The sequence below is a fragment of the Trachymyrmex septentrionalis genome, unplaced genomic scaffold (genome assembly GCF_001594115.1).
Source record: "Trachymyrmex septentrionalis isolate Tsep2-gDNA-1 unplaced genomic scaffold, Tsep1.0 scaffold5, whole genome shotgun sequence".
NCBI classification, from domain to species: domain Eukaryota; kingdom Metazoa; phylum Arthropoda; class Insecta; order Hymenoptera; family Formicidae; genus Trachymyrmex; species Trachymyrmex septentrionalis.
The window spans coordinates 1,787,206-1,799,398 of record NW_017305672.1 but is presented as its reverse complement, the minus strand read 5'-3'; positions in this window follow the sequence as shown (position 1 = coordinate 1,799,398).

Sequence of the window (12,193 nt, the reverse complement as noted above, 5' to 3'; positions counted from 1 at the left end):
GACAGTTTGTACCCAAGCCAACTAGTTTTGTTTGCATAGTATTTTAAAAGAAGTTATTTTGTAAGAAAATGGAAATTTCGCGTGAAAATTTTCGGGCAACGATTTTTTACGATTACAAATGTAATCTAACTCCGAAACAATGCATCGATTGACTTCATTTGGCTTTTGGGGATGAAGCATCATCCAATAGGACTGTTTATAATTGGTTTGCCGAATTCCAGCATAGACGTACCTTTCTTAGTGATAAATTCCGTGAAGTCGTCCATCCACGTCTGTTGTTGCCACTAATGTTGATGCTGTACGTGAAATGATTGAGCGAGACCGGCATATAACATACCGCGAGATTCAGGCATCCTTAGGCATTGCCATGAAAGTAATACATACGATTTTGCATGATCACTTGAGCGTACGGAAACTTTGCAGTTATTGGATCCCACACAATTTGACCGAAGCTCAAAAACAGGCTCATGTTAAATGGAGCAAAGAAATGCTCAAGAAATTCAACCGAGGTCGGTCAAATTTGGTCTACAATATCGTTACTGGGGATGAAACGGATCTATTCGTATGAGCCCGAAAGTAAACAACAATCCACTATTTGGATATTTCAAAATGAACCGAAACCAACAAAAGTTGTTTGTTCGCGCAGTGCTGCCAAGCAAATGATTGCTTATTTCTTCGGTTATACCGGACATGTGACAACCTTTAGAGGGCTTTAGAGGATCGAAGGACTGTAAATACTGATTGGTATACAACAATTTGTTTGCCAGAAGTTATAAATGAATTACGTAGAACAAACCGAAATCGTCGCATCATCCTTCATCATGACAACGCCAGCACGTCAAACCGTTGATTTTTTATCCAGTAATAATGTCGAATTGATGACTCATTGTCCGTATTCACCTGATTTATCACCTAATGACTTCTTTTTGTTCCCAAACATTAAAAATAAGATGCGTGATGAGCGATTTGAGTCGCCTGAAGCAGCTGTTGAAACATTTCGTACACTGATATCTGAGATTACAGCTTAGAGTGGAAAAAATGCTTCGAAAATTGGTTCGAGCGTATGCAAAAATGTATCGATCTTAAAGGCGAATACTTCGAAAAACATTAAAGCCATTTATCGAATTTTACATGTTTTTTTTCATATTGTTTACAAAAAGTTTTCCAGCAGCCTACGTACAAGCGGCTTCACATTGGAACTTGATGTTAGTCGAATTCAGAAGTCACATAATAATTGCAAGAGGTCTACCATCTGATCAAATTTGACCCGGACTGGTCCATTTAAACCGCGCGCGTAAATTGAATCGGTAAAAATTTTTTTTTTCTAGATTGGTACAACCTTCTCTGACATTCGTGTGAAATTTGAGCGGGATACGTCAGTTAGTGTGTGTTTGGCAGCCATTTGTTTACGACGCAAAAAGTTTCTCTGGCGATTTTTACTATGAAAAAAAAATTGAACAACGAGTTTGCTTGAAATTTTGTGTTTCCAATGGAATTACGGCTACGGAATCATTGAAAATGTTGCAGAAGTGTTTTGGGGAGTCTACTCTATCGAGAACGCAAGTATTTGAGTGGCATAAAGCATTCAGTGAGGGTCGTGAGGTCGTAGAAAACTTGTCTCATGCGAGACGTCCATCCACCTCTGTTAACGACGATAACATGGAAAAAGTGAAGGAAATTGTGCTTGAAAATCGTCGTGTTGGCATTAGAGAGATAGCAGAAGCTCTCAACATCTCTTATGGATCGACTCAACACATTTGTGGGCAGACAATTCATAGATTTTTCACCACGATAATGCGCCGTCACATTCCAGCCTGATTGTGACTGAATTTTTGGCCAAACACGAAATAAAAGTCATCGCTCAGCCACCGTATTCGCCAGATTTGGCTCCCTGTGACTTTTTTCTGTTTCCGAAACTCAAATATCCGCTCCGGGGAACGCGCCATGAATCGATTGAGGCCATAAAAAGAAATTCGCTGAAGGAACTAAAGGCCATCCCGGCCGAGGCCTATAAGAAGTGTATGGAAAATTGGATTAATCGTTGGCATGCTTGTATTGGCTCAGAAGGAGGCTATTTTGAAGGCGATCATAAAGATTTGTATTAAAATACATAAAATTGTTGTTTTTTTAACCAGTCCGGGTCAAATTTGATCAGATGGTATTATACCTTGAACTTTTTCTCAAATTTACAATAGGTTGATACCGAGAATTCAATGTAAAAAAGATGTATACACGCTTCATGTTGCTTTTAAACAACAACTGCTAATTAAAGTTAGATCTTAAATTAAAGTTAGATCCCAAATTAATTAAAAAAATTAGATACTAAATGCATTGTAATATTCAGCAATATCACAAAGATTCTTAAAACTGGAGAACACCGAAATGTAATAATTACATTGTCATACTACTGTTTTGCGATTATTATGCGACTTCTGAATTCAACTAATATCAAGTTTTAATGTGAAGCTGCTTGTATCTAGGCCGTTTCCTGCAGTAATTGCTCTTGCCAACATGCGAGTATTGACAACAACGCTTTTTTATATTTTAATGTGTGAACATTTTGCGCAGTTACTGGTAACTTTTTAAAAATTATTATTTAACATTGATAATGACACAATAGGAGTCAAAACGTCTATACAAAATTTAGATTGTTGATATAAATATTTTTACTCACATAATAACTTAAGTGGTTCATAGCCCTATATTATATTATTCATTTATGTGTGCGTGCGTGCGTGCGTGCGTGCGTGCGTGCGTGCGTGCGTGCGTGCGTGTGTGTGTGTGTGTGTGTGTACATACATATATGACTTACTCGTATATATAAAATGCAATTTATGTCATTTTTTGGTCATGATAAAAATCTCGATCTCAAATGATCTAACAATGAGAGAGAGAGAGAGAGAGAGAGAGGGGGGGGGGAGATTATATATAAAGTCATTCTTACAATTAGATCATTTAAGATCGAGATTTTTATCATAATCGAAGAATGACATAAATTGCATATATAAAAATGACATAGTTGCTTGATCAAAACACTCTGTCCATTTGAGTCGTTAATTTCCTAGCAACTAGGAGTTAGTCATAGGACAATTTTTTTACATTTACATGCAATGGGAAAAATTCAAAAGTATGAGAAGTGGATTTCACACAAATTGTCTGAACGTGCAATTAGTAATTGACTCAACGTGTGCCTTTCAATGATTGCTAAGCAAAAAAAAAGTTTTTTGACGAGACAGGCGATGAAAAGTGGATTTATTATGACAATCCTAAGCAATTAAAACTTTATATAGGCTCTAGTCAATCATTCAATTCGACGCCGCAACGCAATATTCATGGCCATAAGGTACTATTAAATGGTGAGATCAAGAAGATGTACTCTATTATGATCTCGGATCAAACAATCATAGGAGATCGCTATAGTAATTAAGCAATTGAGAAAACTGAAAAATGAAATATCGATTCAAAACTGCAAAATAGCCGCAAATTGATGTAAAGTTATTCTATTGTAAGACGGCTAAAAAAATAAAAGAAACACTGTTGGAGTTATAAGAATGGGAAGTTCTTCCGCATCCAGATTACTCACTAGACATTGCCCCTTCTGATTATTATTTATTCATATTTATGCAGCACAGGTTGTCTGATGAGCGCTTGAAAGATGTGGATATATAAAAATGAATTTATCTATTCATTTTTATATTTATAATAAATAGCTTCTAAAGATGACAGTTTCTTTAGACACGGTATGTTGCCTGAGAGATTGCAAAAAGTAGAAAATGATGGCAAATACTTTGATTAAGGTACATTATCTTGTTAATTTAATTTTTAATATTTTAAAGAAGGTGAAAAATTCGGGAAACTTATGTTACAGCTTAATATTGAATATATTCAGAAACACGGTAGTGTTCCCGGCGCTAAGAAAACGCGTAGCGTTTTAACGCGAAACAGTATCGGGTATCTTTACGCAGAGCAGTGAGTTTTCGAGACTTTAATAATGGCTGTGCCGATCAAATTCTATGTATGGTCAATCGACAGCTTGTACTCAAATTGTATAATGAAAGTGCATTTATTTTTTTTATTTGCTCTACGAGTGGAGATATTGCAACAAGTTCCAAATTTGGTTCAAATTTTAAGAAACGTTATTGTCATTACTATTAACGTTGTTGTCGTTGTTCTGCCTGGCCCATGGATTACGTCTCGAACTTCAGTCGACAGATGGCAATCTTAACTTTTTTACTTTACTATTTAATAACTCTTTAACGAACAATGGTTGACTGCTAAAACTGCCTGATGATCACTCAGGATCATGACCTTGACAATATGTCAAGGTCGTCTTATTTATTTATTTATTTTTTTTGATAATTTTATAACATGTGATGAGTTATTGTTACAACCTTCCAAAGGTTATTCGGTGTGATGATCTTCATAAGGTACGTGAAGGTTAAGGTCATTGGAAGTAAATTGCCTATTATAATTTTAATAAATTCTCAATAATCAACGAGCAACTAACCTAAATCCTTTGATGGTCATTCAGAGTTATGACCTTGAGAATATATACTAAGATCCACATCATTGGAGTTGAATTCCTTATTTTATTTTTAATAACTTTTTAACGTGCGACGGATGACTGCTAAAATCTTCCGAAGATTATTCGGTGTGATGACTTTTATAATGTATGGGAAGATTAAAGTCATTGGAAGAGAATTGTCTATTTTAATTTTAATAACTTCTTAATAACGAGGAACTCAAAATCTTTCGATGGTCACTCATTATCATTATATATGTCAAGGTCAGCATCATTGGAGTTGAAATCCCTATTTCATTTTTAATAACTTTTTAACGTGTGATGAGTAATTGCTAAACTTTCCGAAGATTGCAGAAAATGTAGCAGAAAAACAAATATCGTATGCTGCAGATCTATGTTAAGTAATAATTACAGATTGAAAAAAGGAATAAAATTAAGTAAAACTTAACTTATCGAAAAGAGTAATTCTAACTGTAACTTATATCTGTACACATAATTAGGCCTTATGACTTCTTTAAATTTAATTTCATATGTTCTAATTTCATATTGTCGTTTTTTAAGTTGTAGAGCCTTCGAAAAATTGTCTCCTCGTATTCGCATCACGTGTCTGGATAAATTATCGCATCGTCTCCTGACGATTAGAGAGGATTTTTCTAACAAAGGAGGCCACCAACGACACGTTGAACCGAATGTTAGAACTTTATTTTATTCTGCTGTACAATTAAAGTCACGATCGCGAAGGATGGCAACGGATGCGATTTCGAAGTAAAAAAAAAGAGTGCGCCATCTGACTTTCTCAATTTCTTCTGGACAAGTGCTCGCTTTAGCGCTCGCGGCACCGGCTCGCACAATCTCGCGGAACAGTCAGATAATGCGACGCAAGTGAACTTAATGGTCTTACATGTATTGTTCCAAACATATTTAAAACATTGATAAACATGCTAAGCTTTAAATTTCTACAGTTAAGAATCTTTCCACAGTTCTTATTTTATGAATCATTGGAATAACTAACTGAAAAGGAACATTTTATACAAATGTATTGTATAAAAAAATGCAAGAATGGAAAATAAAATAACCGTAAATTTTATCGTTACAGTCGTTTAAAAGTACTTGATAACGACGTTGCAGTTTTTTATTATTGCAATTTGGACTTATAAGACATGTATTATAAAAAAAAAAAAACAGTAAACTTTATTTTTATTCAGTAATTTAATTTAAATAAAAAATTTTTTATGTAAAAACACTTGACGCTGCTGGACCGAAAAATGTAATGATAAAGTACTAAAACATAAATACAATAATTCTTACGAAAAAGACCGACTCGATATATTAATAATCACTATACAGAAATATTATAGGAAATTAATGGAAATATTACTGGGAATCACACAGACGTATTATTGACAACTACACAGAAGTATTACTGCCGTGTAATTTTTTTTTTACTACTGTTGAAATATGTATATTACTGCCTAAATATTGTTGCCAGTAATACATGCGTAGTAATGGCTGCGTTCAGTAAACTCAATAGTTAAATGTAAGTTCGCTGTTATTTATGTATTTTTCTTGATCATCCAATTAGATTTTCAGATCTAGAAGAATACATACATAGCTTACTTAACTGTCGAGCCTGCTGATCCAACGCATCCAATATAAGAAGTGTGGACTTGTGGAATTTTTTCGGTGATGCCAAATAGAAATAATATTTTGGTAATTATTTCTGTTACTTTTCTTTTAAATTTGTTGAAAATCGTTACTGAAATATTATAATATAGCTTTATATCAGCTAATCACTAAAAATACTCCAAAAAGCTTCTTAATATAATATGTACAATATAAATAAATAAATATTTACATATAATTCTAATATATATAATATAATCATTTTAATATATAATACGTACATTTATATGTGGTACATTGCATGCACGACACAAATAATAAATAAACATATATACTATAATAATTAAATATAATAATAATAATAATTAAATATATAATATTAACATAGATTCAGTAATGTTAATCACTCCTATTTTTGTCATAAAATATGTCATTTTAACGTACATTTAGGTTCGCGCCATTTCACATACAAACTATTTAGTAGCTCACTTGAAGAAAACGGGAAATCTACTAATACAGCTCTATTAAAGTGTTTTTATCAAATGGTAATTATTTTGAATACGGACTGCATTTTCAATTTTGATGAAATTAAACTCATTTAACGCGTTTTTACTTAAAACAAAAGAATCTGTAGGAAAAAACATTAAGACAGCCGCGCGAACCGAGATATTATAAACATTAAAGTTGATGATTATTGAGGTTAGGAAATTCGTCATGTGGACAGTAAGGTGTATAGATAGTAGTGCTTATTTATTGGTTCAAGGCGGCTACGTCGCCCCAAACAAAAAAAATAACATATCCTACCCGCTTGTGGTCTAACTGCTTAGAAGTTGCAACCAGACAGTAAAAAAACTGTTCTCATACCTTACTGTCTTCATGGGTTAGAAATATTTCAAGCGGACACTGTCTAGGCTGCAACTTCTAGGCGGTTAGGCCTTAAGTGGGTAGAATTTGTTACTTTGTTTTATTCGGCTACGCCGCCCCGAACCAATAAGCACTAGTCTACACATCCCATTGTTTACAATGTCTACAGATTTTCTAACCTCAAGAGTTGTCAAATTTAACGCTCAATATCTTCGCATAGCAGTCCTGGATTTTTTGTATGTCAGATTCTTTCATTTTAGAAAAACGTGTTGAATGAGCCTAATTTCATCGAAATCGGAGGTGAGGTTTTAAAGAATTATCGAGGGTGGCTGAGAATCGCTTCGCGTGGAAAATCGAAACCCATATGCAATTGTACAATTATAGAAGTCGCTGTGTACAATCTACAGCCTAATCGAAAGAGTCTTGTAATTCAAAGTCATATTACGCGTAAATGGTTAAAATTATGAAAATCATGCATATTACCTTCTTTGGAGAGAGAGTTTTAAGAACTTTATTTTTAAAATCAATATTTTCCAAGATATACGCAAAAAAGCGAATTTTTTACAGTTTTTTCAAAATGGCGGTCAAGTGCTAAATTTTATTATCGAATTCGTTTTCAGCAGTCAAAATACATGAAAAAATTTACTGTTATTAATTTTCCAGGTCATGTAGTTCTTTTAAAAATTTACCTTCTTTTTTTTCCGCTCGTCTTTGTTCATTCTGGCCATCTTAAGTGCGCCATTTTAATTTTCCGAAAAATATTTTTTAAGTAGAAAAAAGTTTTTTTTTAAGTAGATATCAAGCAACAATTTAAAACTCAAAATAAATCCCAAAATAGGCCCCTCTAAATTTTGGACAGGGGAGATGGCTTTTTTGACATATTTATTTAGTTTTTATTTTTCATACAATATTACATGTACAATAAACGTAAGTTATTAATTAATAAACTGAGTGGTAAAATAAACTGAGTTTTAAAGTTATACTTTATAAAATGAATTAAAAAAAAGTAACAATATCCCAAGATGTCAATAATATGCTTGTAATATTCCAAAAACATTACAAAACTGTAATTCTTTAATTGTTATTATTAATAAATATAAAAATGTAATTTTTTATAATATTATTTATGTAGTACAGTCTTTTAGTTTAACAGTCATTTTTATGATATAATAATTAATATAATCCATTTTTATATTTCAAATAAAAAATTTATTAATTTATTATTAGCTAAATTTTATATTTATTTTAAATATGAAATAAAAAAATTGTATAATATCGAGTTTGAATACAATCAACGCTAAGCAATTAAGCTGCTGAAAACGATTTATCGAAATATTAATTATGTCGATGTATTTATGCCTAATGTGTACGCAGAAATAAACCAGCGCCCGAACTTTATTGATAAATTTCATCATTTTTTAATTGATTTCAATTGACTTGGAGTGACTTTGAATTGAAAAGAATCACTGCGATTAACTTATTAAGAGACTGTATTATGTTAATAAGTAGATAATATTTGTGGTTTGCTCGGGGTACACACATACATACTTTATCCTTGCAAATAAATTTATCCTTCAGAATTAATACTACATTTTTGAAATATTTTATGGTTTTATTATAAAAAGTTGCTTTTGGAAAGCACATATCACTATACATGAGATTTATAAAAAAATTGAAGTTAGTGAGATATATATACAGTAAATAGTTTTCATTTTAGAGTCTTCATAAAAAATTTATCCAAATACATTACATTGCAATATTAATGGAATTTTGTTTCAATATTACAAAAAGGAGACATTTTAAGATTGTTGAAATCTTGCAGCAATGATTCAGCAACATTTCGCAATTATCATGCAATGTTTCAGTGAAATCATTCTGCAATATTTCTGCAATCTTTCTGTGCTGTATAGGTTAAGTATTTGAATTAATTCTCGCTGTTGACCAGGAGAGATTAGTATTTGTGCTATTTTAACAGTCGAAAGTGATTGCTGATGTATATGAAAGTACTATTACTTTAATAATTAATATGTAACATTTGATCGGATTCAAAGAACACAATTTTTTATCGTATTAAAAATGTCGGGTTTCAAAAAAGAGCATTTGCGAGAAGCATTATATTAGCTTTCCTGTTTTAATCTTAAGAAATCTGTTGCTAAAAGTCATCATTTGCTAGTGGAGACTTATGAGGCGCATGCTGTATCTGAAACAACTTGCAAAAATTGGTTTAAAAAATTCGAAAACAACAATTTTGATGTGAATGACAAAGAGCGCCTTGCTCAGTCGAAAAAATGTGAAGATGGAAAATTTGAGGCATTACTTGAAAAAGACTTATGTCAGACGCTCAAAGAGTTGTCAGAAACATTAAATATCGATGAATCAACCGTTAGTAAACGTTTAAAAGCAATGGGAATAGTCCAAAAATTAGGAAATTGGGCTCCACGTGAATTGAGAGAAAGAGACATTGCGAAACGTTTAGTCATTTGTGAATGGCTGCTTCAAAGACAAAAACGGAAGTCGTTTTTGCATCGAATTGTGACTGGCGATGAAAAATGGATTTGTTACGACAATCCTAAGCGCAAGAAATGGGTCCTGGCGAACCATCACCATCAACGCTAAAACAGGATATTCATGGAAAGAAGATATTGTGCATTTGGTGGGATCAAATCGGTGTAGTGTACTATGAACTGCTGCAACCAAATTAAACCATCAATGCTAAACGCTATCGACGTCAATTACTCAATTTGAATCGAGCACTCAAAAAAAACGCCCACAATACGCCAAAAGACATGACAAAGTTATTCTTCTTTATGACAACGCTAGACTACATGTTGCAGAACCAGTGAGGGAAATTTTGGCACTTGGATAGGATGTTTTATTCCACCCGTCCTATTCACGTTGCTCCTACAGATTATCATTTGTTTCGGTCGATGCAACATGGTCTTTCTGAGCACTTCAGTTATTTCGAAGATATCGAAAAATGGGTCGATGACTGGATCGCTTCGAAAGAATTGAACTTGAATTTTTTTACCGCGGAATCTATTTGTTACTTGAAAAGTGAGAAAAAGTTGTAGCTTTTGATGGACAATGTTGTGAATAATATATCAGATACCTTTTTGATGAAATAAACATGAATTTTTGTAGCAAAAAACAGCGAGAATTAATTCAAGCACCTAATATTGAATATTTAAGTAATTATTTAAGGATCGATCTGATCACTGTGTGTAGCTTTTTTGATCGATGTGACCGATGTCTATCTCAGTCCTTATAGCGTTTGTTAAAGTAATTTAACCAATTGCAAAGTATCATAAACCTATCTGTAATCAAGTGCATGGTGGAAGGATTACATGGTGTGCTCAGTTTGCAAGCGTCTCTTTCTAATTCTCTGCCCTCTCGCTTGCTCAGTGATCGTTCGTAGATCCAGTTTAGCCAACCTTAGTTGTTCGCATGCATATCATTTAGGTTCAATCTCTTTTTATCATGTACGTAGGCTGCTGGAAAAGTTTCTGCAAACAATATGAAAAAAACATGTAAAATTCGGTAAATGGCTTTATTGTCTTTCGAAGTATTCGCCTTTAAGATCGATACATTTTTGCATACGCTCAAACCAATTTTCGAAGCATTTTTTTCCACTCTAAGGCTGTAACCTCAGATATCAGTGTACGAAATGTTTCAACAGCTGCTTCAGGCAACTCAAATCGCTCAACATCTTATTTTTAATGTTTGGGAACAAAAAGAAGTCATTTAGATGATAAATCAGGTGAATATGGACAATGAGTCATCAATTCGACATTATTACTGAATAAAAAATCAACGGTTTGATGTGCTGTGTGACAGCTAGCGTTGTCATCGTGAAGGATGATGCGACTATTTCGGTTTATTCTACGCAATTCATTTATGACTTCTGGCAAACAAATTGTTATATACCAATCAGTATTTACAGTCCTTCGATCCTCTAAAGCCACGGTTGTTACATATCCGGTATAACTGAAGAAACAAGCAATCATTTGCTTGGCAGCACTGCGTGAACGAACAACTTTTGTTGGTTTCATTTTGAAATACCCAAACAGTGGATTATTGTTTACTTTCGGGATCATACGAATAGATCCATGTTTCGTCCCCAGTAACGATGTTGTAGACCAAATTTGACCGACCTCGGTTGAATTTCTTGAGCATTTCTTTGCTCCATTTAACACGAGCCTGTTTTTGAGCTTCGGTCAAATTGTGTGGGATCCAACGACTGCAAAGTTTTCGTACGCTCAAGTGATCATGCAAAATCGTATGTATTGCTTTCATGTCAATGCCTAAGGATGCCTGAATCTCGCGGTATGTTATATGCCGGTCTCGCTCAATCATTTCACGCACAGCATCAACATTAGTGGCTACAATAGACTTGGATGGATGACCTTCACGGAATTCATCACTAAGAAAGGTACGTCCACGCTGGAATTCGGCAAACCAATTATAAACAGTCCTATTGGATAGTGCCAATCATCCCCAAAAGCCAAATGAAGTCGATCGATGCATTATTTCGGAGTTAGATTACATTTGTAATCGTAAAAATGCTCGAAAATTTTCACGCGAAATTTCCATTTTCTTACAAAATAACTTCTTTTAAAATACTATGCAAACAAAACTAGTTGGCTTGGATACAAACTGTCAATTGAATTATAGGTTAAAAACGTCTAATTTTACGGATATGATAGTAGCAGAACGTTGGCGCCACTAGATTGCAGAAACTTTTCTAGCAGCCTACGTACTACCTAGTACTACTAACATTTATCGTATCGCATGTTTCCATCCTAACTCCTACTCACTTTAACGCGTTTGTTGGAATAAATAGGAGTTATAATAGGAATTGAAACACATTTCAGAAATATATACTCAAAATATTTATACATTTTTATTTAGAATTTTTCATATAAAGGGTGTCCCAAAATTAACGCAAGATTTGAATTAAATAGAAAACACAGTTTTTAGTCTTTTGATTGTTATTTTTTTATTGAATCATAAAGTACATAGGATAGGGTTATTTGTGGAATAACACATCGGGCAAATGGCCTCCACGGCTTTGCATGCACATACGCACTCGTTTGTCGAAATTTTCCATGACCATTTTGCATAAATGTGGCTGAATTTCGTTGATGCAGCGTTGAATCTCCTCCTTTAATGCACGGGTGGTTGTGG